This window comes from Pectinophora gossypiella, chromosome 18 (genome assembly GCF_024362695.1).
Source record: "Pectinophora gossypiella chromosome 18, ilPecGoss1.1, whole genome shotgun sequence".
Taxonomy (NCBI): Eukaryota; Metazoa; Arthropoda; class Insecta; order Lepidoptera; family Gelechiidae; genus Pectinophora; species Pectinophora gossypiella.
In genome coordinates, this window is record NC_065421.1 from 12,752,125 (window position 1) to 12,775,979 (window position 23,855).

At 37.6% G+C, this 23,855-nt stretch overlaps 1 protein-coding gene across 6 annotated transcripts in view; it reads right to left on the reverse strand.

Moving 5' to 3' along the window:
* The window catches only part of LOC126374853 (hemicentin-2), a 644,718-nt gene that overhangs the window by 277,338 nt on the left and 343,525 nt on the right, over positions 1-23,855 (reverse strand). Inside the window, exons 1-3 of one of the 6 annotated variants that reach the window (XM_050021611.1) lie at positions 12,819-13,203; positions 12,566-12,676; positions 12,367-12,484 (exon numbers count right to left, since the gene is read on the reverse strand). The exons of the other annotated variants lie outside the window; for them this stretch is intronic. The gene's annotated coding sequence lies outside the window, so the exon portion shown is untranslated. Of the gene's footprint in view, positions 1-12,366; positions 12,485-12,565; positions 12,677-12,818; positions 13,204-23,855 lie in introns of those variants that run through there. 6 annotated transcript variants of the gene reach the window in all.

Here is a 23,855-nt window from a genome sequence, read left to right on the forward strand (position 1 = left end):
TCGTTTATAGTAGGACATTGCATAGCCAATGTCCTGTAGTAAATAGACGCATTGTAATATTGACTGTATAACCTCACATTAAAGTGTATCTCTATCCACGAATAGAAAGCGTAGATAGTCTATAAAAAACGATAAAGTTCATGTGAATTTAATTTACACCGTGTTTCGAAAGAACATGCAAAGCGAACCCTGTTTAAAACCCATTAGTAGTGGTAATGGTAAGTCATTGGTATAAAAGAAGCTAAGATAGACAAACGTATACGAATATTATGCAATTCCAACAATATTACATACATACGGGTCAAATTGATAACCCCATTCAATTCAAAATGTAAGTAACTATGTTACCTAATGAATAAAGATATTTTTAAGTTTGAGTTAGAGTTCATTAGCGTCACACAGAATCGCCAAAATTCCGCCCTTAATGAAATCAAACGTATGGCAACTCGTGAAAGCGTTTCCGCACAAGCGTTATCATGCGCGTTAAGTTGATAGATAAAAGTACTAATTAATTGTCCCTACAAAGATAACCATTTGATAAACAATAGAATAAAAATCGCATAGGTGCAACCAACAAAAAACATAAGTTTAAAAGCGATTAAGGAAAAATCGCGTTCTAAAAAGTATGAAAGAATACAAAACTTCTTTGAAATTCATTCGAATAGTGATGTTTATGTGACAGCGGTGGTCCTACGCCGTGGTAAGCAAACACCAGACAATCAAGACGCTTCAATAGAACTTCACTTTTTAAATTCTGATAAGTGGTTTAGGAGTTAGGAAGGAACAGATTCAAACACATAACCCTCCGTTTTGCTTCGCGACAGTCAGGTAAAAATAAAGTCGGAAAAGGAAACGTTCAAACCAGAATTGTTTCAACTGTAATCCCTCAAAATACCGCCAATTATTCTCCTCCACTTATCACTGCGTTATTCCCCTACTAAATCACCTCCAACCCAGTTTTTGCCAGGAAATCTGCGCTAAAGTTTTTGTACAGAGGTCAACGAACAAAACATGGCAACTCTACCGAGAGCCGACCACAAAGCGGTAGGCTTCGAGCTGAAACTTCGCATGTGGGACTAAAAGGCAACGGGCTGAAATATCGGTACAAGAGATGAGACCGAGGTTTTGAAGTTAAAAAAAGATGTATTAGAATAAACAGCACTATATAGAAGAAATACAGAAAAAAAAACAGCCTCCGTGGTCTAGTGGTTAGAGCGTTAGGTTCACGATCTGGAGGTCCGGGTTCGATTCCCGATGGGGACATTGTCGAAATCACTTTGTGAGATTGTCCTTTGTTTGGTACGGACTTTTCAGGCTTGAATCACCTGATTGTCCGAAAAAGTAAGATGATTCCGTGCTTCGGAGGGCACGTTAAGCCGTTGGTCCCGGCTATTAGCCGTAAAAACACCTCCACCAACCCGCATTGGAGCAGCGTGTTGGAGTATGCTCCATACCCCCTCCGGTTGATTGAGGGGAGGCCTGTGCCCAGCAGTGGGACGGATGAGAAGAAAATGACAGGTATAACTTAAAATAAAATTAGATGGTGTGTACTGGAATCAGTACGATTGTAAGCTGAAAACAGGGCTCCAACCAGGAAAATATAAACTTTGTGTTTAAAAAACATATATTATTTAATAACATGAAAATTAAAAAAAAAACCCCCGACCAAAAAAGTACTCAATTATTATGACAAAAGGTTAAAAATGCTAAACCCTATAAAAAGCAAAAAATATCTTATCCCACATGCTTGCAAGCAAACTGAGCGTGTAACATTCCTATCGCACTTAACAAACGACCTGATTACCTTGAAGACCTGAACCGATTTCCACCAAACATAGCTAAGAACACTCTCGACTGATATACCTTTCAAACAAAAAAAGTCGCATTAAAATTGAATCATCCGTTTGGGAGCTACGATGCCACAGACAGACACACACACATTTACACAGACACGTCAAACTTAAACACCCCGTCGTTTTTGCGTCGGGGGTTAAAAAAAAACACCCAGCCGCTTGTTCTTCTAAATTAACACCGCTGTTTCGGATATAGGTCACGGGTCGTTGTCTAAATGCGCGGGGCCTAATGAACGCGAATCTTGGAGGAGCTACGATATGAATATACCACCTAATTTGACTGCATTGTATTGAGCCAGAGATAATTGCCTGTTCCAGAGGACTATCAAGACAATGGACGTCTTATTACCGCCCAAGAATGAGGGGGAAATAGAAAGTACAACGGTCAACGCAATTATGTTCAGGGGGTTAAAATGGCCACATCGAAGCAATTCATCTAGGGAAGCAATATTACAATTTGACATTTGTTTGCATTGTGCACTTACTTTTATACGCAAATGTCACGAAAGAAGTGCCGAAACGCAATTGACGTATTTTCGAAATTTAATTATAAATTAAGCGCCAATAAGTACGAGATTTCACTGTTTTTGGTGACAGTATTATTATTAATAGCCCTCGATGTCCTACTGCAGGGCAAAGGCCTATCTTCGCTTCTTCCACTCCTCCCTGTCCCCAGCTTGTTCGTGCCATCGTTTCAAAAAGCGGTCTAACTCGTCGCGCCATCATTTTCGTAGCCTTCCTCGACGTCTGACAGCGTTTGCAGGAACCCACTCTGTAGCTTTTCTGACAGTATTTCCATATAAATTCTATAGAAAATTCTCGTTTTGACGATTCGTAAAAAGTATCTCATTTGACTTTGTCAAATAGCCTATTCTGCTTACAATTATTACGACTTATCAATTAATTCCATTACAATCCGTGAACTTCTTTTCTAAAACGAACTTTATTTTGAACCCGGTATTATTTTTAGTCTTCGTAAAGCACAAAGATCTACAATTATTTTAATCAGTACCATAAAAGGAGAATGCTCAAAAACTTCAGGCAAGCAAACGAACTGCTGTTTACCTTTCTGCAGTGGAAGTATTTAATCAGAAGTATTTTCAGAAAAGACAAACAACAATTTTAATAAAGCAACGATACTTGATTCGTCTACTAACAAAAGCATTCCAAAAATTTAAATTAATGAAATAGTCGGTTCTACAATTATCTATGGATACTCTACTATAAAATTCTGGTCTAACCCTGATTTCTACTATAAAATTCTGGTCTAACCCTGATTTCTGCCATAAAATTCTGGTTTGACCCTGATTTCTACTATAAAATTCTGGTCTAGTCCTGGCGTTATCGTGTGTCCTAGATATCGTAAACGCAGAATCACGACGCACACATCCCGACACTATATTTAGCTTTTAATGGGCTCCGTTTATGATATATAGACGATACTAAGTACCTTTTAGGAGCAAGATGAGTTTGGCCCAAAGCCAGGATCCGATGAACAGGCGATGCTGCGTCCACAGTACGTGCCTCAAATATTAAGGTATAAGCTGTATGTTGTAATTCAATTTGAGCTTTGGAGAGTTCGGGTTTTTCAATGTGAAGTTTGGGCTTTACACGAGGCAGACAGAATACAACAATTTCATGTTTAGATATTTTTTGGCAAAATGTCACATAAAAGACTTTAAAGCGTTAAATATTCATCGAAACAAGGATTATGTTCCTTGTTACGACTAATATACATAACATAGGCTCACGACTGTATTCCAATTGGGGTAGTCACAGGTACACCCATCACAAGATGAACTAAGTACTCACATCTCACCGAGCTTTCTGTTAGACCAACGTGATAGGTGGTGGACCGTATCACCGTCTATGATAGTCGAACTAATTGTGTTAGTGAAAACAGCACTTATGATAAATGAATAAGTTATTGGTGCAAGTTCGGTACCGGGTTTCGAACTGGCGCTTCCCATTTGAGAAGCAAGCAGGTGTACCACATAACCACAGTAACTTCTTCAACAAAGAAATATTTGAATTTTTATTGTAGTCAAAACAGGTCATTTATATTTTACAACATGATCAGATATCAAAAATGTGCTTCATCGTCGTTTTCGTTAACGACCTCTCAAATTACATCTGTAAGATGTACTGTGGTCACCAGTCAAAGATTGTAAACACTAATGATAGTAGTAATTTCCGCAGCTTTTACAAATTGTGTTTGAATAATTACGTTACTTTTTAATTTGACTGAGTTTGCCTGAGAACATCCGTCTTGAACCAAACAAAAGTAAATATAAAAAATTACTTAATACCTTTTAGATTCATGTCCTAGCTAATTTATGATGTTATTAATTGTTAAATTCACTGTGCTCTTACTTCCAAATGACTATTAGATATAAGTTCATATTATTAGTAGAGACTCTTTTCTGCAGACAAACTGTGTAAACAGTTTTGCAGGGCATTGACAAATTGTATTTTTAGTATTAAGATTTAATAAATAAAATAATAAATAAATACATTGATGATACGTAAGAAACTCACAAAGAAAAAGTTAATTTCTGACTGAGACGGGGCTTGAACCCGCAGCTTTTGTCAAGCCGGGTCCTCCTCCTGCCTATGCTAAGTTCTTTCGATCTATGTACGAGGGGAGGTCAAAAAGTTCGCGGAATGGAGGGGTTGGAGGGGGTTGGTTTGCTCGTACAGGTAGCCGCTAGTTGCACACCTCATTAACAGTATATGTACCAAGTTTGAAGCAAATCGGGTCATTAACGTTTGAACTATCGACCAGCAAACAAGTGAATCGGGAAGAACTCAGCGAATATGGAGAAAATTGAACACCGCGCCGTCATTAAGTTCCTCACCAAGCAAGGAAAATCCGCTCAGACGATTTTTCAAGAGCTGTAAGCAGTTTACGCGGACTCTGCCCCTGGTAAAACCATGGTTTACAAGTGGCATAGTCTTTTCAAGCAAGGAAGAGAGTCGATTGAAGATGACCCCCGCTCCGGACGGCCCATTGAGGCCACCACACCGGAAATCATCGAAAAAGTAGAGAAACTTGTATTAGAAGATACCCGCTTGAAGAAGAAGCAGCTTGCAGCAATGGTCGGTGTATCCGAAACAAGTATTTTAAATATCCTACATCAACATCTTGGGATGACTAAGGTCAGCGCAAGATGGGTTCCAAGAATGCTCACGCCACTTCAAAAAAGCGAGCGTGTCGAGTGTTCTCGCCAGTTTTTAGAGCTCTGTGGAGAGAATAAGGAAGAAGTTATGGCCCGGATTGTTACTGGAGATGAAACCTGGGTTCACCACTATGAACCTGAGTCGAAGCAAGAGTCGATGCAGTGGCATAAAAAAGGCACACCTCCTCCAAAGAAGTTTAAGGTGTCACAATCGGCCGGAAAGATCATGGCCACTATTTTTTGGGATACAGAAGGTATTTTGCTGATTGATTATAAAGATCGTGGTGTGACTATAACGGGACATTACTACGCTTCTTTACTGGATAGATTGAAAGAGGCTATCAAGGAAAAAAGAAGAGGAAAGCTGTCAAGAGGTGTGCTCCTTTTGCACGACAACGCACCCGTCCACACGTGCCATGTTGCGACGGCTGCCATTCACCGATGCGGGTTCGAAAAATTAAACCACCCGCCTTACAGTCCAGACTTGGCCCCCAGCGATTATTATTTCTTCCCAAAAATGAAAAAGGAACTGCGTGGACGAAAATTTGGCGATGATGAAGAAGTCAAGTCTGCAATTTCGGCCTATTTTGACAGCAAAGAGAAATCTTTTTTTTATGATGGAATAAACAAATTATTTGATAGATCCGGAAAATGTGTTAAGGTTAAGGGAGAATATATTGAAAAGGAAAAATAGTTTCGTGTTTAATTTCGACCCCCTTCCCCCTCATTCCGCGAACTTTTTGACCTCCCCTCGTATCATCATTAAGCGGACGCCGGCTTTTTTATATTTTCTTTGTGAGTTTCCCTAAGCGGGTGAGTGCTATAAAAACAAAAATCATAATGATACTGTCTCAAGTCTCCAGTATTTTAGTCGCGAATTAGCAGTAGACTTTCTCAACGCGACAGACAATATCAAATCGAATTCTAAACACAAAAGTTGAATTACGTCAACATCTTTGACAGCTCCGAGCAATTTTACATACGTAATCTCACGCCCATAATTATTTATAAGCTAGGCAGCGTTACGAGTAATCAAAGACAACTTGCAGCTACTGTGGATACGAAGTCCTATGATGGTTATGACAAGGATCAGCCTATCGCCCATAAGTTATCCATCATTTTAGAAAGAACACAATCCGTCTGTCAGATGATATGTTCTGGAAGACAAACAGCTCAACGTGGCCTATTTTTTATTCACTCCCAGAAATGTATAGAAGTAAGCAAGCAATTAAAAACCCCTTATTAACGCCTCCAACTATACCAACAAGAGCGAACTCGACCATTGCAATAAATTCCGATGTAGCGGACAAACTTTGAATTACTTCTCTATTGAAAATCACCAGAGATCGAACAACTCACGATTCGCCCGATTCAGCTTTCGAAACTTGTTCGGCCGAGTTGGAGTCGTGAGCAGTTTTCTTTACTGCAGCCAACTTTTGGCATATTTTCGTACCAGCTTGCGTGTAGATTTATCGGTATTAGTTAGTTTTCTTTATGAAGAAATATCAAAGTGTTCTGTTCGTTGAATTTAATTTGTTGCAACTTCCAAACAAGTTAATTTGTTTGACGCTTGTAAATTATTGAGGTTCCCTGTTCGGTGTTTTAATTTTATATAAACCTGTCTTTTTCTACGATGTCTGGCATTTCGTTGTCGCTGTCCAGTATGAGAGGGAAGAATGAATGATTAATGAGTCAAAAGAATACAAAATTCAGTCGTCTGATGCATGATTCACGATTCTGCTGTAGGCGTACAACGAAATTGCATTACAATTTATTTTACCTAAAGCCTTAGCTAAGTTGAGAACGATTATCTACAGATATAATCGACAGTATCAGTGATAAAAATATTTGGGATTGACATGTCACCTTATGTCAATCACAAATATTTTATATCAATTTATTTTTAAATACTGTTGTACACAGACTGGACGTAAAAATTAATAACACACTCGGAAAAGCCGTTACCAAAACTATACACATACATACATAAACTCACGCCCGTAATCCCTAATGGGGTGGGCAGAGCCACAAGTAATCAAAGACAACTTGCAGCCACTGTTGATACGATGTCGTAAGCTGGATATGATGAACCAAAACTATAATAATTAAAAAAACAATATCGTAAGCAAAATTACTTTTTCATTGTACAGAAATGCTTTCCCTAAATTCCGATCAAGGGTCGAATGTTGAACTCATCAGTAAGTAAGTAAGAACTTACGGGCAGGTCATGGTGACAACAAGCATCAAGAACTCTTTAGAGTATGAAAGAAAGAAACGTCTATTATTTCATAGAGCAGATACTGGAGCTTGTGTGTAAGTTTTTACCTGGTATTTTGTGTTCAAGTTTTTACCTGGTATTTTACCTGGAGGTAATTGCATCCAAGATTGCTCCTGCTCTAAAAGTTGATTTACTATTATATAGAGAAGATAAAAGAAATAAAATTGATAAACAAAAGTTTCTTTCTTTCGTACTCCAAAGAATTCTTGATGCTTGCTGTCACCACGACCTTTGGAAATCCTCACTACCACCCATAAACATTCCGAAAAAACGTGACGACTCAAAAATTCAGGCATCTCCACTCCAAACAGTGACGGCCGTAAAAGCGAATGGGCCACGTAACGCGAAATTTTACGAGTATCTGTAAAAGCACGCCGTGTATACAGTGGTTTTTAATATTACATTCTTTGTGTCACGAAAATGTTGTAAAAGTAACGGAATTATGTTTCGAGTAGCTGAAAATTAGGTTAAGTACTCACTTTGATGGTGGAAGTGAAAATATAAACAAACATTTATTTAATCACGCTGCTGTAGAGTTACGCAAAGAGCTCCGAAAATCACGAACGTTTTCCGTTTTTTTTTTGTCATCGTACTCTGCTTCTATTAATTCGTCATCATTACCATTATTATTTTCTCTGCGGTTTTTATTCATATTGCCAAAGGAAATAAATACTATTTGAATTTGTGTCAGTGTCGCTATAATTAACTCACTCTTCTTATCTTCTTTGTTCCGCAACCAACGTGTGTCATCGAATAAACCGCATACTTATTTAAAACAAATAAGGGGCTTTCTAGGTTAGTTTTCTCAAAAACAATATAAATGGCACTGTACATCTTTTTCTTCGTTTAACCTGAATTTCATGGATAACAGAAATATGCATATTTTATCTGTGTTTTTGGGTATAAATGATGACGCTTTTTATCACACTCAGGCACAATTACATCTTCCACACATTATTGTTCTGATCAAAATAAAGAGAAGCAATATAGGCACCAACGTAATTCTTTACATAATGTGATCCAAATAGCAAGCAACAATTATTTTTAAATATGCTTCTACCTTGCTCATTCGCATTCGCATTTTCATTGCTCGAATGAGCAAGGAAAGATGGACCCGGAGATTGTTAGAGTGGCGCCCACGAGCATTAACAAGACCGAGAGGAAGACCACCAATGAGATGGAAGGACGACATTGTGCGGCACGCAGGATATGGCTGGATGTCGATAGCCCAGGATCGTCGGAAATGGAAAAACATGGAAGAGGCCTACGTCCAAAATTGGATATAAATTTAGGCTGATATAGATAGATAGATAGATGCTTCTACCATTAAATTGTTTTTTTTTATGCACCCGAATAAAGCGAAAATAGGTAATTATCACGTTGAAGCTGTGTAACGGCATCTATATTGTTTTTAGTGAACGTAGCCTGGAAAGTCCTTCATTGAAATATCGAGTATTTGAAAATTTTACCTATTGTACCTCGCGACTTTTTGTGATGATGTATTAATGACACTTTACCTGCAACAATGACAAAACAATATTAGTATACGATTATCAGAATATATACTTATAAAGAAAAAAATAGTTTTATTTCTCATAATTGTAACGAAGTTTGTTGTCGAGACTTCCCAGTAAGTAACTAGAGTACTTGTGTTGGGAATGACTCGCAACTCCCCTTTGGTATACATAAGATTTTAAAACATGGCAAATATATAGGTATATAAACACATTAAAAAGAAAAAAGATTGAATTAAAAGAAAAAGTGTGTGAGAGCAAATGATCTGCGTGGGTGAGTGTGCGTGTGTGAGTGCGTGTGTATATGTGTGTGTGCGTGTGTGTGAGTGTGTGTGTGTGTGAGTGTGTGTGTGTGTGTGTGTGTGTGTGTATGTGCGTTTCCCAACAAAATGATTAATAAATAAATAAATAAATGATCTATTATGTAGTCCTAAGTAGGAGATTTTCTACTTCATCGTAGGTTAACGTGTGAAGCCAGTCCGAAACAAGTTTTTTACAAGTATGAGTATTTTATTATATAACCGGTTTTTAATGCTAATAACTTACATAATGGTGCTAATTCCTGTAAATACCATCTAATTTTATTTTAAGTTATATCTGTCATTTTCTTATCCGCCGAAAAGGAAAGGGACGGGTAATCGACAAGCATAAAATTTATGGAACACACGTCAATTTTAAGCACAAATCTAAACCAACCGTCTAAAAATTTTACATCAGTCAATAACCCGACACGTTCATTTACTCATTCTTCCTAAAATTAAGAGCTGTGAATCATCCGTCCCTTTCCTTTTCGACGGATATGAAAATGACAGATATAACTTAAAATAAAATTAGACGGTGTCTCCAGGAATCGGGGCCAATGTAACATAATAATAACCCCCGAAAGGGTAGGCAAAGTTGTATAGTATACCCGCAGTACTCACAGGCTATGTTCAATTCTGATAAAATCCAATTCAATGTATACGGTACTTCCACGAATTCGAGACTCGAAACATCGAAATTCAAAACCACAACGAGCCAAATTAAACATTACGAAGACTACATCTAAATACATTTTCAATTTAGTCAAGTCTGTATCTGGCACGCTTCTAACAAAAGACAGAAGAGTCGGCCTAGATATTTCCTTTTTTTAAACGACTATCTGTCACGAGACTCCTGTTCTAATAGGAGCGATAAAGCGAATTATTATTCTAACGAACTGCTTTTTAGATTCATAGAATGATTTTCAAAATATAATCCTCACAATTGACGCGATGCCCTGAGCCGAGGCAAGTTACCTAAATTCTATTTAAGTAATTTGATAATATATTTATGTACGAATATTATCGCATATTTTATGGAACACGACGATCGTGCCCGCCCAGCAGGGTCTACATAATACCAGCATCGTGGTTCACACCGCGACTTGAGTTGAGTGAGGACCTTTTGTCTCGAGACATCCACCACCACCTTATTATCATTCTAACGAACATCCTCTACGAGTATGCTTTCTGTAATTGTCTTGTGATTTTTTTTAAGTTTTGTTATTGTCTTGTTTACTGTGTGGTGTCCTTTTATAATAAACAATTTCAATTCATTTTTTTAAAGTTTAACTACGATCTTGGCACACTCGGGTTTAGAGTACTTTCGATCAGGCCTATCTTTTATACATCGTGAATTTGATCACGGTTACTAATTTGCCTAGTATGTAAAATATGAAATTGTAAGATAAAAATAAATTAAATAAAACGTATTGACAAACGTGGTGTGTGTATGTCAGTTTATATATTGATAGATAAAATCCAGTCTTGCGATTGGCTAAAATTTTAAAAAATCTACAGAAATTGGCCCCGATTCCTGGAGACACCACCTAATTTTATTTTAAGTTATATCCGTCATGTTCATATCCGTCGAAAAGGAAAGGGACGGATGATTCACAGGTCTTAATTTTAGGAAGAATGAGTAAATGAATGTGTCGGGTTATTGACTGATGTAAAATTTTTAGACGGTTGGTTTAGATTTGTGCTTAAAATTGATGTGTGTTCCATAAATTTTATGCTTGTCGATTACCCGTCCCTTTCCTTTTCGGCGGATAAGAAAATGACAGATATAACTTAAAATAAAATTAGATGGTATTTACAGGAATTAGCACCAATGTCAGTTTTAACCAATCACAGGTTATGATTTGTATTTTTTATATGGTTTGGACGGCAAACAGGCAGGCGAACCACCTGATGGTAAGTGGTCAACGCCGCCTATGGACACTTGCAGTACCCTGGGTATTGCCTATGTTGCTGACCTTGAAAAGCCTGTTTCACTCCTTCCTTTTTGGGGTTCTTCAAACCGTAGAAAAGGCTCCGCGCTTCGAAGAAAGAGCTAAAGTTTTATAACCGCTACTCAATTCGCTTCGATCAAAATCGCTACACCCTCTCAGTCACAAGTCCTGAAAAGGTCCATCTCTTTATTCATATTTTTTTTTATACCTGCACAACGAGCCTGACAATGTTAACCTTTTAGTTTTCAAAGAGGATTTCCCGTGTTCTTTTAAAATTCTACATCACCATTGTAAAAGAGCTGCGTGAAACGAAACGTTGTTTTGTTCTTTGCATATTCTTTCTATTTGCAGTAATAAAAGTGGGATTTAAAACATAATGGTTGCTTGTACTACGAAAACATAAGGATAATAGTCTTTATTGTGTTGAGTGTGCAGTGAATTGCCATGTGGTTATCACGTTTTAGTGCTTAAAAAAAGAAAAAAATAGGGCCTTAGACAATTTGTAACCCATTATGACAATCAACAGTGACAGTGATAAAAATGTATGGAATTAACTGTCACCTTATGTCACCCTTTGTCAATTCCATACATTTTTATCACTGTCACCGTCGATCGTCATACACGTTTGCAACATGGCTAAAGTGAGGTGAAGTTTGTATTTAGTAAACCGAATATTATTTCGAAAGAACTGTTTTCTCCAAAAAAATAAAGATAAAAAAAAATCCCTTAAAAATTTTCTCCACAAATAATCTAAATAAGTATTTGTTTACTTGTCAATGTCAAATATATACACCTCTATTTTATTTTTTGCAACTGTACCTTTTTTATACTTTTTTTTTTGCTTACTTTAGAAATGGCTCTCATTTGCCTTATAAAACTTGATGTTTATGTCGTTTTTATGAATATTATTATTATCATGTGTGTTCTGTGTATCTTTTATGATGTCTTGTTATAACACATTCATACAATTTATGCTCATCGTACGATCAAGATGATACGATGTAATGAATAACGACCTATTGAATATACGATGTAACGACTTACTGATCTTTAAGTACATTACTAAAATCTTACTGAAGCACGCCACAGCGTAGTGGCCATGGTCTAGTAGTTAGAGGGCTAGGCTCACGATCTGAAGGTCCGAGTTCGATTTCTTATGTGGACTTTGGCAAAATAACTTTTTCAGTGTCCTTTGTTTGGTAAAGATTTTTTGTGAAAAAGTAAGATGTTTTCGAGCTTCGACAGACACGTTAGTCGTTGGTCGAGCTACTAGCCCAAATACATCCACCTGATCGCAGTGGGGCAGCGTGGTGGAGTATGCTGCATTCCCCCTCCGGTTGATTGAGGGAAGGCGTGTGGCCGGTAGTGGGACGTTTGTAGGTTATGTCGTGTTGTAATTTAGTAGTCTGAAAACAATTTACAGCTTTAAATCAAAGTACAAATGCTATCTCCTAGATATGCAGCTATTAAGCTAATTAAAATTTTACCTAATTGGTTTCGACACGTCAACGTGGCGCAGTCCTCCTAGCGGGCTGGATGCGGCGACACAACCTTTGTCATGATTATTATTATTTTCCGTCGGGTAATGTTTGCATGGTCTGAAAAGTAATGGCAATATTATACACAGGCTTAATTATACTGTCCGTCAATCAAAAATAAAAAGTGCGTACTTATTCAATATTAGTGGATGGTATAGGTGGGTACATTAAGCATAAAACACTATATTTTGTTTTGGCTTACCTCATGGATTTGTTTATTGGGGTTTTCAAACGACTGCACGTTTCCATTATTTACTTTGGATGTTGTTGAGTGTACTGGACGTACTTAATTTATTGTTTCTTATTTGGTTAATGTATATTTGCTTTATTTGATTCACTTTATTTTTTCTTTTTAATTAATATACGCAATTCTATTACAAATTTATAATTTCGCTTTAATTTGGGAACACGTCGTGCCCGTTCGGCAGCGCGGCGGTCGAATGGAAAAAAATATTTTGTTTATAAGTAAGTACTAGTAGTAACCAAACTACTTTACCGACCGAGCTAGAATCGGGGTGCGGCGCGCGCGATAGATAGGTACTAAGACAGACTACACAATACACATTCATGAAATTCGTATTTGTTTATATTATTACATTTGTTTACTAGTTTTACCTATATTAATAACTTTCTTTTTTATTCTAACCTTAAGTATTTACGTATACATCTTTGCGATAATATTTGTCTATGTACACTCTAATTCTATTAAAATAATTTGGTATATATTATAATGTATATTTTTGAATTGAATTTGAATATACACACCATTAACACATGTTTATGGAATACGATGTTCGTGCGTCACCTAACAGGGTCCACATAATACCAGCGTCGTGGTTCACGCCGCGACTTGTGCTGAGTGAGGCCCTTTTATCTCAGGACGTCCACCACCACCTTATGGTCATTTCGACAAACATCCGTCTTGCTTTTTTGTAATTGTTTTAGTGGAAATTTGATATGATGTTGTTGACTTTTTTTTGTGTGTGGCGTCCTTTTATAATAAACTTTTTCTATTCTATTCTATTCTATTCTATTCTAATTTTACTGAAGCATTGAATTTTTACGTGTAAAAATTCAATACAATAACAATAACTAATTTGCACCACGAGGGTGCCTAATTTCAATTATGAATGCAAATCTCATCGTTACGTTGCCTTGCCAGTGTATTGATTATGTTAATTGTACATTTTGTATTGTATTGTATTGTCACTGTGGTTCTATGCTTCGCTTTTTTTTGACGTGATTTATCGTAGACTTTCCGCAAACGGCATTAACTACTTGGCCGAACAAATGTTCTCACTCGGTACAACATTTAATACAAGAGGCCTGATCGTGCCCAGTTGGGCGCGAAAATCGGCTCAGGGCGTCGTCTGAGAAGATAATATTTTAAAAATTAATCGACTCTTGTGGGTCGATAGCGATAAGTGCTGAATGAGGGTAATCTACTACGCCGCCGAGGTCGTTATCAGGGTTTTGAAACACCAATGAGATGCAGTTTTCACTAACATAATTGAACACCCATACCTCATCTACGTTTAAAACATAAGTTGAAATGTCTATTCCATTTAAATTTCTCAATATCACTGTCGTGTTTTCTCAATTGATTGCAACTTGGCTAAGGCACCTGGATGATAAAGGCCGGTCATTGACCTCATAACCCACACGAAAGAAGAATATCGTAAGAAATTAAGACTACTCAGTCGTTTTAAAATGTAAATAATTTATCAATGACACACGAACATTTTTATATGGATTTTATACTTTTTATAAACTATATACAAGAATTTATATGTTTTATTCTTTTATCAATGTCGACCGCATAAACGCTACCTCAACTGGACTTCATGCAGTTAACTCTTGGTGTTCTGTTAGTGTATTTGTGCATTTTTATGTGTGTAACTGTACGTATGAGTGGATGTGAGGGTGAGCTAGTACGATTATAATCTTACCTAAACTACAGACAGGAAACCCTTATGAAATTACAAAACTTTAAAGCATTCTCACAGAAACGATGCAAAATTCACGAGACCAAAAACATGTCACATCTAAACGGAATCCAAAGAATCTGCTTTATATTTCAAGGCGTGTTCCGAGATTTTGCTGCAACTTTGAAATCGGGCCGTGGCGTGCTGTTAACATCAACTGGGTACTTTGTAAAAGATAAACTGTTCCCCTAAGGGTTTTTATGCAGCTTTTATACGGACTTTATATGGAAGTTATACAGCCTTAAGCTTTAAACTTATCATAGTTACAGTATGGTTTCTAACATTCAATACGTACATCATAATTCGGCCCGTTGTGGTAGAAAAATCTAGAGCCCTAGCGAAGGTGGTAACAATTATGACAATTGACAGTGACAGTGTTAAAAAGTGTGGGATTAACTTGTTACCTTATGTGCCTTATGTCAACCCCATACAATTTTATCATAGTCACTGTCGATTATCATAATCGTTTGCAAACTTGGTTAAAAGCTTAAAGGATATGTTGCGACCATTAAGTAATGGTTTATCAACGTCTCATATCATCTTCTGAGCATCATCCAGGTTTTGTAATAAGGTCCGCTTACCTCATCGGAACACGTGACAGGTCCGGTTTTGTCTGTCTGACCTTCCAACCGGATAACCAGCCCATAAGTGGTGTAGAAAACAAAGGTCCTGAATACGAGGTATACATATAAAAAAATATATTTTTAATTGACAATAAGTTCACCAACGCCTCTTCTGCGCGGCTGCTATTCTAAAATAATGTTCTGCATCTTTATCTATTAAGTAAGTAGAAAATAAATCATAACGTTTGAAAACCTATTCATCACGATTCAAGTTAAACGAGATTCGACACAAAAGTTCAAGTTAGAACTATCTCCAATCGTGTGGGTTGTGAGGTGAATTACCAACCTTATCCACCCTGGTGTCAGGGTTATTATTAAGCTGCCAAACGCCCCTGACATGGCTCATGTAACGTCTACTCACTTACATCAGTAAGTAGTAACCGGGACCAACGGCTTAACCTGCCCTCAGAAGCACGGATCATCCTTCATTCGGACAATCAGGTGATCAGCCTGTAATATCCTAAGCAAACTAGAGATTACAAAGTAATTTTGGTGATATTTCCCCACCGGAATTCATACCCGGAATCTCCGAAATATAAAGGTTTAAACTACAGGGGTTTCGCGGATTAGCGATTAACGTGTACTTAGTCTCTTCAGCGTCAACGACCAAAGAATATGATTAAAATTGTTACGTGAATAACAGACAGGTCAATTTTGAAATTACAATCATATTTAACCTAAGATTGTTTGGAAGATACTGTTATTTAATAATACGGGCGTGAATATTACCCTCCGTATTCTTAATTTAAAATATACAATGGTGCTAATTCCTGTAAATACCATCTAATTTTATTTTAAGTTATATCTGTCATTTTCTTATCCGCCGAAAAGGAAAGGGACGGGTAATCGACAAGCATAAAATTTATGGAACACACGTCAATTTTAAGCACAAATCTAAACCAACCGTCTAAAAATTTTACATCAGTCAATAACCCGACACATTAATTTACTCATTCTTCCTAAAATTAAGAGCTGTGAATCATCCGTCCCTTTCCTTTTCGACGGATATGAAAATGACGGATATAACTTAAAATAAAATTAGGCGGTGTCTCCAGGAATCGGGGCCATTGTCTGACTGTGTGACTTTATTAAATTGTATTATAAAATTAAAAACACTTTGCTTCACATGAGAATAAAATGCGTTTGACGTCATTGTAATTTATTACACACGAAAAACACCCTTTTCGCGCTGGAGAGTTGAACAATGTATTTATACATTATTTAGTATTGAAACCAATTAAATTACCTACGTCGGAAAAGAATGAAACACGATGAAATTACCGAAATTTATGTAAATTTTAATAAACATCCTGACTATCCCGTTAATTATCCAGTAATTAAATACGCTTTCTCTTTAGGTACTTGCACGGCTTAATTTAATATAAATTAAGTATTTTGCGTGGCATGGCAGGTAATTCACTTGTTGGTGATATGGCAACGGAGCCATTTCAATCATTTCAATATAAATTGTCTGGCGACGTAGCCGGCGACGTGATTTTGGCGACTTGGTCAGTTATGAAATTATAATAATAAAACCCTAACATACAAACCAACCTGAAGCTAAACCTTAAACCTTGAGCCTTAAGATACATTAATAATGAGAAAAAAAATTATAGGTACTTACTGAATTATACTACAATTCTAGGGGTTTAAAAAGGCCACATTGAAACAATTCCTCTTTAAATTGCTATTTGATATTTAGTAGACTTTGCGCACTTTTATATGCACAAATGTGAAATATTGCTTTTTGGTGTGGCCTTTTTAGATCCCCAGATCTTCTGAACATGTGGTACAGTCGACAAAGGGATTGTGTTCCAAAACACGATCTTCTTCGTCTATCGTATGGGTTGTGAGGTGGTTAACCAACCTCAGCAACCCTGGTGTCAGGGATATTTTTGAGTCGCCAGAGGCCCCTGACATGATCAATGTTTCGATCAGTCGGTACTTAGGTACCGGGACCAACGCATCGGCTTAACTTGCCTTTCGGATAATCGGGTTTTGTTATCGGGTGATCAACCAGCAATGTCCTAACCAAACTAGGGATCAGCACATTATGTTTGTGATAAGTATATCCCCACCGGATTCGAAGCGCCTTTTAAAAAAACATATTCTGATATGATTTTCTTCAACATTACCTCGATTTCTTTTAATGAAACCGGGTAAAAATTGAGACCACTTTTTACCTGGATTCTATTTTTTTTTTACTTGCTTATAACCTAAAAATAATTTCATGCGCACACAGAAAATAAAAAAGTAGTATTTATCGTACATGTCACAAACAACATGAAAACATGTATTTTTTATGAAATAACAAATCCATTTTTAATGTTACGTTCTCTCTATTGTTCGAATTTAACGAATATGTTTTTATATTTTACCTACACTTCACCTGTACTTTCTATATTTTGATCTTTAATTTTTTACTCTATGACATAAAGGTGTGTTATAACTAAAGCCGGATTATAGTTACGCGATACAAAGGCTTCGGGATTACAAGCTTTACTTTTCGAGGAGGTGTCGACGTTGTGAACACAGTCATATTTGATTCAAATTCAAACCTCGAATTGACTTTCAAGGCCACACTTAGAGGTATCGCATTTTTATGTATTTTTTTCTTTAACATGACTTATTGTAGATTTGCCTCAAATGGCATTAACTGCGCTGAGTGCTCTCACTAATAAAAATAATGTCGATGTTTAATAATGTCGCCCCCACACTCGGCGTTCGACATCCAGCCAGCGCAGGCGTCTGCGTCGCGTCGCCGCGACGTCGACGTCGCATAGACGTTGCGCAGATGCTGGCACGACGACGAGGCTCCAAAGACGCTAGTGTGGGGTACCTCTAAAGATGTTAATTTGAACTTGATACCTCGACGCATTTCCGAAAAAAGGTCTTCACAGACAGATGGCCAGACAACAGATTGTGTAAGGCTTCCGTTTTTCCTTTTATTGTTAGGAACTTTAAAAAAGAAAAAGTCGAACTCAAAACTAATTCCTTCTTTAAACGAACAGCATGATAGAGTATCTAAACCAGACAATCTACGTCAAGAAAATGAAGCCCTTGAGGCATTGAGACTGGCCACACTAAACCCAATTCAAAACCTCATACTAGCAGTAAACTTCGACACTAAACGACATTAGAGTTTAGTAGTAGTAAGTGACAGCGGTTCTCAACTTTTATTGGCTAGAGATCATAAAAAAAATATGTAAAAATTGCAGTAAAAAGACGCAAATGTGGTAAGAAGAATACAGAAAGCTAATTCCGTGAGTGTTTCCCTTTTTTCTTTAAGTTGGGCTATTTTCAGGTACATAGGGACAGCGCAAGTGGTTAGGATTCTTCCTTTCCTTCATCTTTTTCGTTTTCATATTTGTTTTTTTTTTATTTTACATTCTGCAAAGATAACTTTATTACCTAGCCTAAGCAGATAGTATGAGAGTAAAAAATGGAACAAAAAAAACAAGTAAATAAAGGTCATGTCAAAAAACAACCAGTGTCAAATTAGGTTATTGATTATTGGTTATTGGTATAAAGTTTTTGTTATGTTATGTTATGTTATTGATTACAAAGAGTGACAACTGAACTTTGTCTTTTTATGTAACTTTTTTTTGCCGTGATTTATTGTAGATTAGCCGCAAATTTCATAAACTCCTTGGCATTTTGAGTGACATAACTGATTAGTTGCTTTAATATTACAAAAAGAAAGCTCGATGGTCTGGAAATTACAAGTCGAGAACCGCTGGTTAGGAACGAGTATTTTCTACGAGAATAAAATATTTTAGGGTTCGTCTTAACGGCCAGTTTACTGGCTGAGACCAGGGTAAGAGCGACATAATCATTAGGGCGTGGAGAAATAAAACTAGAGAACTCTACTGAAAATAAGGTCCGCAAAGAAAGCAAACAACCAAATGACTGGTATCAGAAAATTGTAGTGATGTTTTTTAACGATTATGCTGTCGAATAATCATGTACGGTCATGAGCATTAATATGTATACACTTTGATACCATGTCACATTAACTTTTTTGACAAATTGAACTGTAAGTCTCACTAAATGTCAAATATGTTAGTGCGACAGAATCCTAAAGTGGGTACATTATATTGCTCATGACTGTACGTCAATATGGCGGGACCCTAGTATTAGATTTTACACACACATACATAAACTTACGCCTATTTCCCGCCGGGGTAAGCAGAGACTATGGAATTCCATTTGCTCCGATCCTGACAGACTTCTCTTGCTTCCTCCACGTTCATAAATCGTTTCATACGCGTACGCCGGTTCAGAGTATATCGTACCGAACCTTTTCTAAGGACATCTCCAATTTGGTCAATGTACGTCCTTCTAGAATTCCTTTTGTTTTCTTTTCGTCTTTTAAGGATTCTAGGTTTCGTCCTTCTTGGATTTTAAGTCTATAATATATCAAAGTTTTACTACTTATTACAAGTTCTTAGCAATTTAACATGATATTCTGATATTGCCGCCATCTTGACGGGAAGATCTTGGCCACGAGCATACAATAAGAAATAATACTACGTATAGACGGCAACTCTCCGCTCCCCACCAGCGGCTGGGCTAGGTTTACCTCACCCCCTCGAACATAGTCTAGTCTTCAATCGTACGGCGTCAGACGTCACACACACAGATACGCGTGTACGATAACGTCAATGTGTCTGTGTAAAACGATGTGTTTTGTATAAAGTGACCTGGGTGTTAAAAAAAAAACAAAACACTCGCGAGGAATGCGACCTAACTTGTATTTAGCTGGTGTTCCCTTCGCGGGTTGGAAGGTCAGACAGACAGACGCTTCTGTAAAAAACTGGACTTGTCAAATCTTTAGATTAGGTAAGCGGACTCTGTGAACAACGGGATAATGCTAGGGAGATGATGATATGATGAGTATATCTACTTATATATGTATCTTCTATTTTTCATATCCAACAGTACATTTATAGGTAGATCTCGTCCAATAAATAGTACCTATTACATAATTCTCTCCATTTATAGACCCGAAACATTCGCGTGTTATGTTCTACTTCAGATTCTATTTACGATAAAAATGTTCCGCAAATAAGGTACGTATGGTTGTTAAAAGTAATATCTGGTGTAACAGATTTTTTTTATAGTTACTACTAGATATAACGGCATTTTCTGCTTGTACATTTTTCTTTTTTTTTTTCATATACAGTTTTTATAATTCTAGGGTTTTATATTCTTTTTCTTAGGGTCATGATAACTCATCTAGCGCCAAAACCATGTCGTCGCCAAACAACTTATATTGTAATGGCTTCGTTGCCAATGCGTCGCCGAGTTACTTGCCATTCAGTACGAATTGGTTGGCGACCGTCGCCGGCGACGTTGCCATGGCGACTCGGTGAGTAATTTGTTTAATATGTAGTGGTGATGGCGACACTACTACTTACTTTATTCGAAATAAACGTTACATATTATTTGTATGTCGTTTCCATATGTCGGGCTTATGACCCCGGACTTTTGGAAGGCGTGTATGGACTTATTATCATAACTTTCAAAAGTATGTTGATGTGTGATCCTGCATTTTAGAAGGAATCACAATCCCTTTGTCGATTTTTACAACAAGTGCGGAGAATAAGTATCTGAACGAGTTCTGGATTTTTTATTTTGTGCCATTTTTTAAGACGTGACTCATTGTAGATTTGCCGCAAATTTTACTACTTGGCCGAAAATATGGGGTGCGCTGAGGATTTATCCCAAAATAGCATAGAAACATAAAATAAAAGGCTATGATTTAAATATATTACGATTATTTCAAAATGTATCATAAATGTTAGCTGAAAATATTGTTATCTTTTTGACACAAAAGCAAAATATCTGCTGACTGCTCCCAGACTGCTGCAAGAGTTAAATTTAAAAACCAGCTTAGAATGACAATAGCCACTTTGCCTTGGCAAACATGTCTACTCTGCACAGGAGAGGCCCTCAAAAGACAGCTCGTTGAAAACTGGAAATTTCCCGAACGTTCTGGAACATTCTGGACCCTCATTCCAAAAGCAAACATCTTACCGTTTCCATTCAAATTCCGAAAAAGCTTAAGGAAACAACTACGTAACTCCCAGAAGTACTATTTGTCGTTCGGCGATCTTGCAAAATCATTTTGTTGAACAAGTTTCATCTTTTCACTAGAAAATTTTGTCCTCAAGTTAGGAACAAATATCTGAAGCGGGTCCGATTCATTATGCGTCTTTCAGTAGGAAAAGTAATTCAAAGTTGCTTTCGGGACTAGAAGTTTCGTTCATTTTGCTGGCGAGTGAGGTATTCGAACTCCGCTGGAGTTATTTCAATCTGCCATTTTGGAGTTTAAATCTGTGTGGCCAATTGGTTTACCAATGCAGTTTTTATGGCCGAGACTTGAAGGTTCACATTTCCACATGGATAAACAATCGGCAATGTTTACTTTGTAACTTTTGAAATACGACCCTTGCGGTCCAGAGGTTGAGTGTTGGGCTCACCATTCATAAGTCTTAGGTTCGAATCCCGGTGGAGATATATCACAAAAAAAATACTTGATGATCTTTAGTTTGGTTAGAACAATACAGGCTGACCACACGATTATCCGAAAGTCAGATCTTCCGTGCTTCGGAAGGCACACTAAGCCGTGATTTAATGCAATGTTCTTACCAAACAAAGGGCAGCCTCAAACAGTGATTTCAACAATATCCCCATCGAGAATCAAACCTGGATCTCCAAGTCATGAGCTCAAAGATTTAACCACTAGACCACTGTTAAAAAATAATATTAGACAAGTGTGTAATAAAAAAATAGATGAAAAAATATTGATAAAAAGGATAGGTTTTGTTTGCATATATATTAAATAAACCTTGTGCGTGTATAATGTTATTTCAGGTACCAAAATAGAAGCTTATAGTATCATACTTCAGCGAGCTTAGGTGTCGGTTTATGTACGTACGTAAAATTGAGTACAGAAATAAAGCCATGTTCAAATGCACTAAAATATTCTACAAATGTCACGAGTGGGCTCGTTGTCTACCGAATTTACGCTTGCAAACATGTCAGTGTGGAACACGCCTAGTCGCCTATCTTTACAACACAAAACAAAAAAATATATTGTTGCTCACACAGTGAGTAATATCAAGAACAAAAGAACATCGCTCTATATTTAGCTAGGAATCAGGGTAATTGCTTATTATTATGAATGAAATTTCCGGTCTGGAACTTACGTCCTTTGGTGGGTCAATGAACGGTCATCGACCTCACAATCCAGATGAAAGAAGGAATATGCCGTAACGCTGAGGTCGATCATCGACCTGATGAACCCTACAAGACAAAAAGACCACTGAATTCGAATCCAATATTGAATCGTAAGTTATTGAAATCACGCGGATTTCAGACATACATCCTGATTAAAGGCGTTAGACAGGACAATTGTCCTAGTATGGCTTTGAAATAGATTACTCTGGGCGCCATCTCCCTCGCGTCAAACAGAGCACTGCGGGGCGGAAGGCAAGAGGGAAACCATTATTATCAGCAATTTAAGAGCCACGCTCTTGTCGGTGCAGCATTTTCCATGCTACTTTTTTAGGGAAAAATAGGGCAGTGGTTTCCCTCTTCCCTTCCGCCCCGCAGTACTCTGTCTGACGCAAGTGGAATGGCGCCCAGAGTAGTCTATTACAAAGCCATACTAGGATTCCTGTCCTCCGCCTCTGAATAGTACTGACAGTTACTGCTGCCCTCTGTCAGGTTACAGGTTACAGAGGGAAACCACGGCCCTAAAAAGTAACATGGAGAATGCTACACCGACAAGAGCGTGGCTCTTAAATTAGTGATGTGAAAGGCATTAGACTCTCCCGCTATTACATGGGACTTAAACCTAGCTGACGAGGAGCGGGTGTATAAAATATATGGAGCGTTTGTGACATCGTAACTGATACTGAAGATGGTGATTCAGTCCAAGATGCTGAGTTGATATCAAGTAAAATTTCCTGTTGGAAAATTCAAGTATTCTTTTTAATTATTTTCAGTTTCATACTTTTGCAAAGGAAAATGCCACTTGATAATCAACTCGGGATCATGGTCTGAATCATGCCTCAAAGAGTAACATCCTGTATGCCTCAACCCACCCCTTTGAGAGATCATCATCATCATCATCAGCCCATTAACGTCCCCACTGCTGGGGCACGGGCCTTCCCTATGGATGGATAGGGAGATCGGTCTTTAAACCACCACACGGGCCCAGTGCGGACTGGTGGTTATAAACGACTGCTAATGCAGCCGGGACCAACGGCTTAACGTGCCTTCCGAAGCACGGAGGAGCTCGAGATAAAACTTCTTTTTTTTGTGGTCACCCATCCTATGACCGGCCTTTGCGAAAGTTGCTTAACTTCAACAATCGCAGACAGAGTGCGTTTACCGCTGCGCCACCGAGCTCCTCTTTGAGAGATACGGGACGCTATGTTATGTCACGCAATGTTGAGATAAAAGTGACAACATTCTAAAAATCCTACGATCACACATTATTTTTTCCCGAAACGAGTACCGCTTCCTAACGTACAAGTAGAGAATGCAGTCTCGATCTTGCGAGATCTCATCAAATTTTTTCGGGATCAGCCCCGAAGCATAAAATGACGAGATCCCATT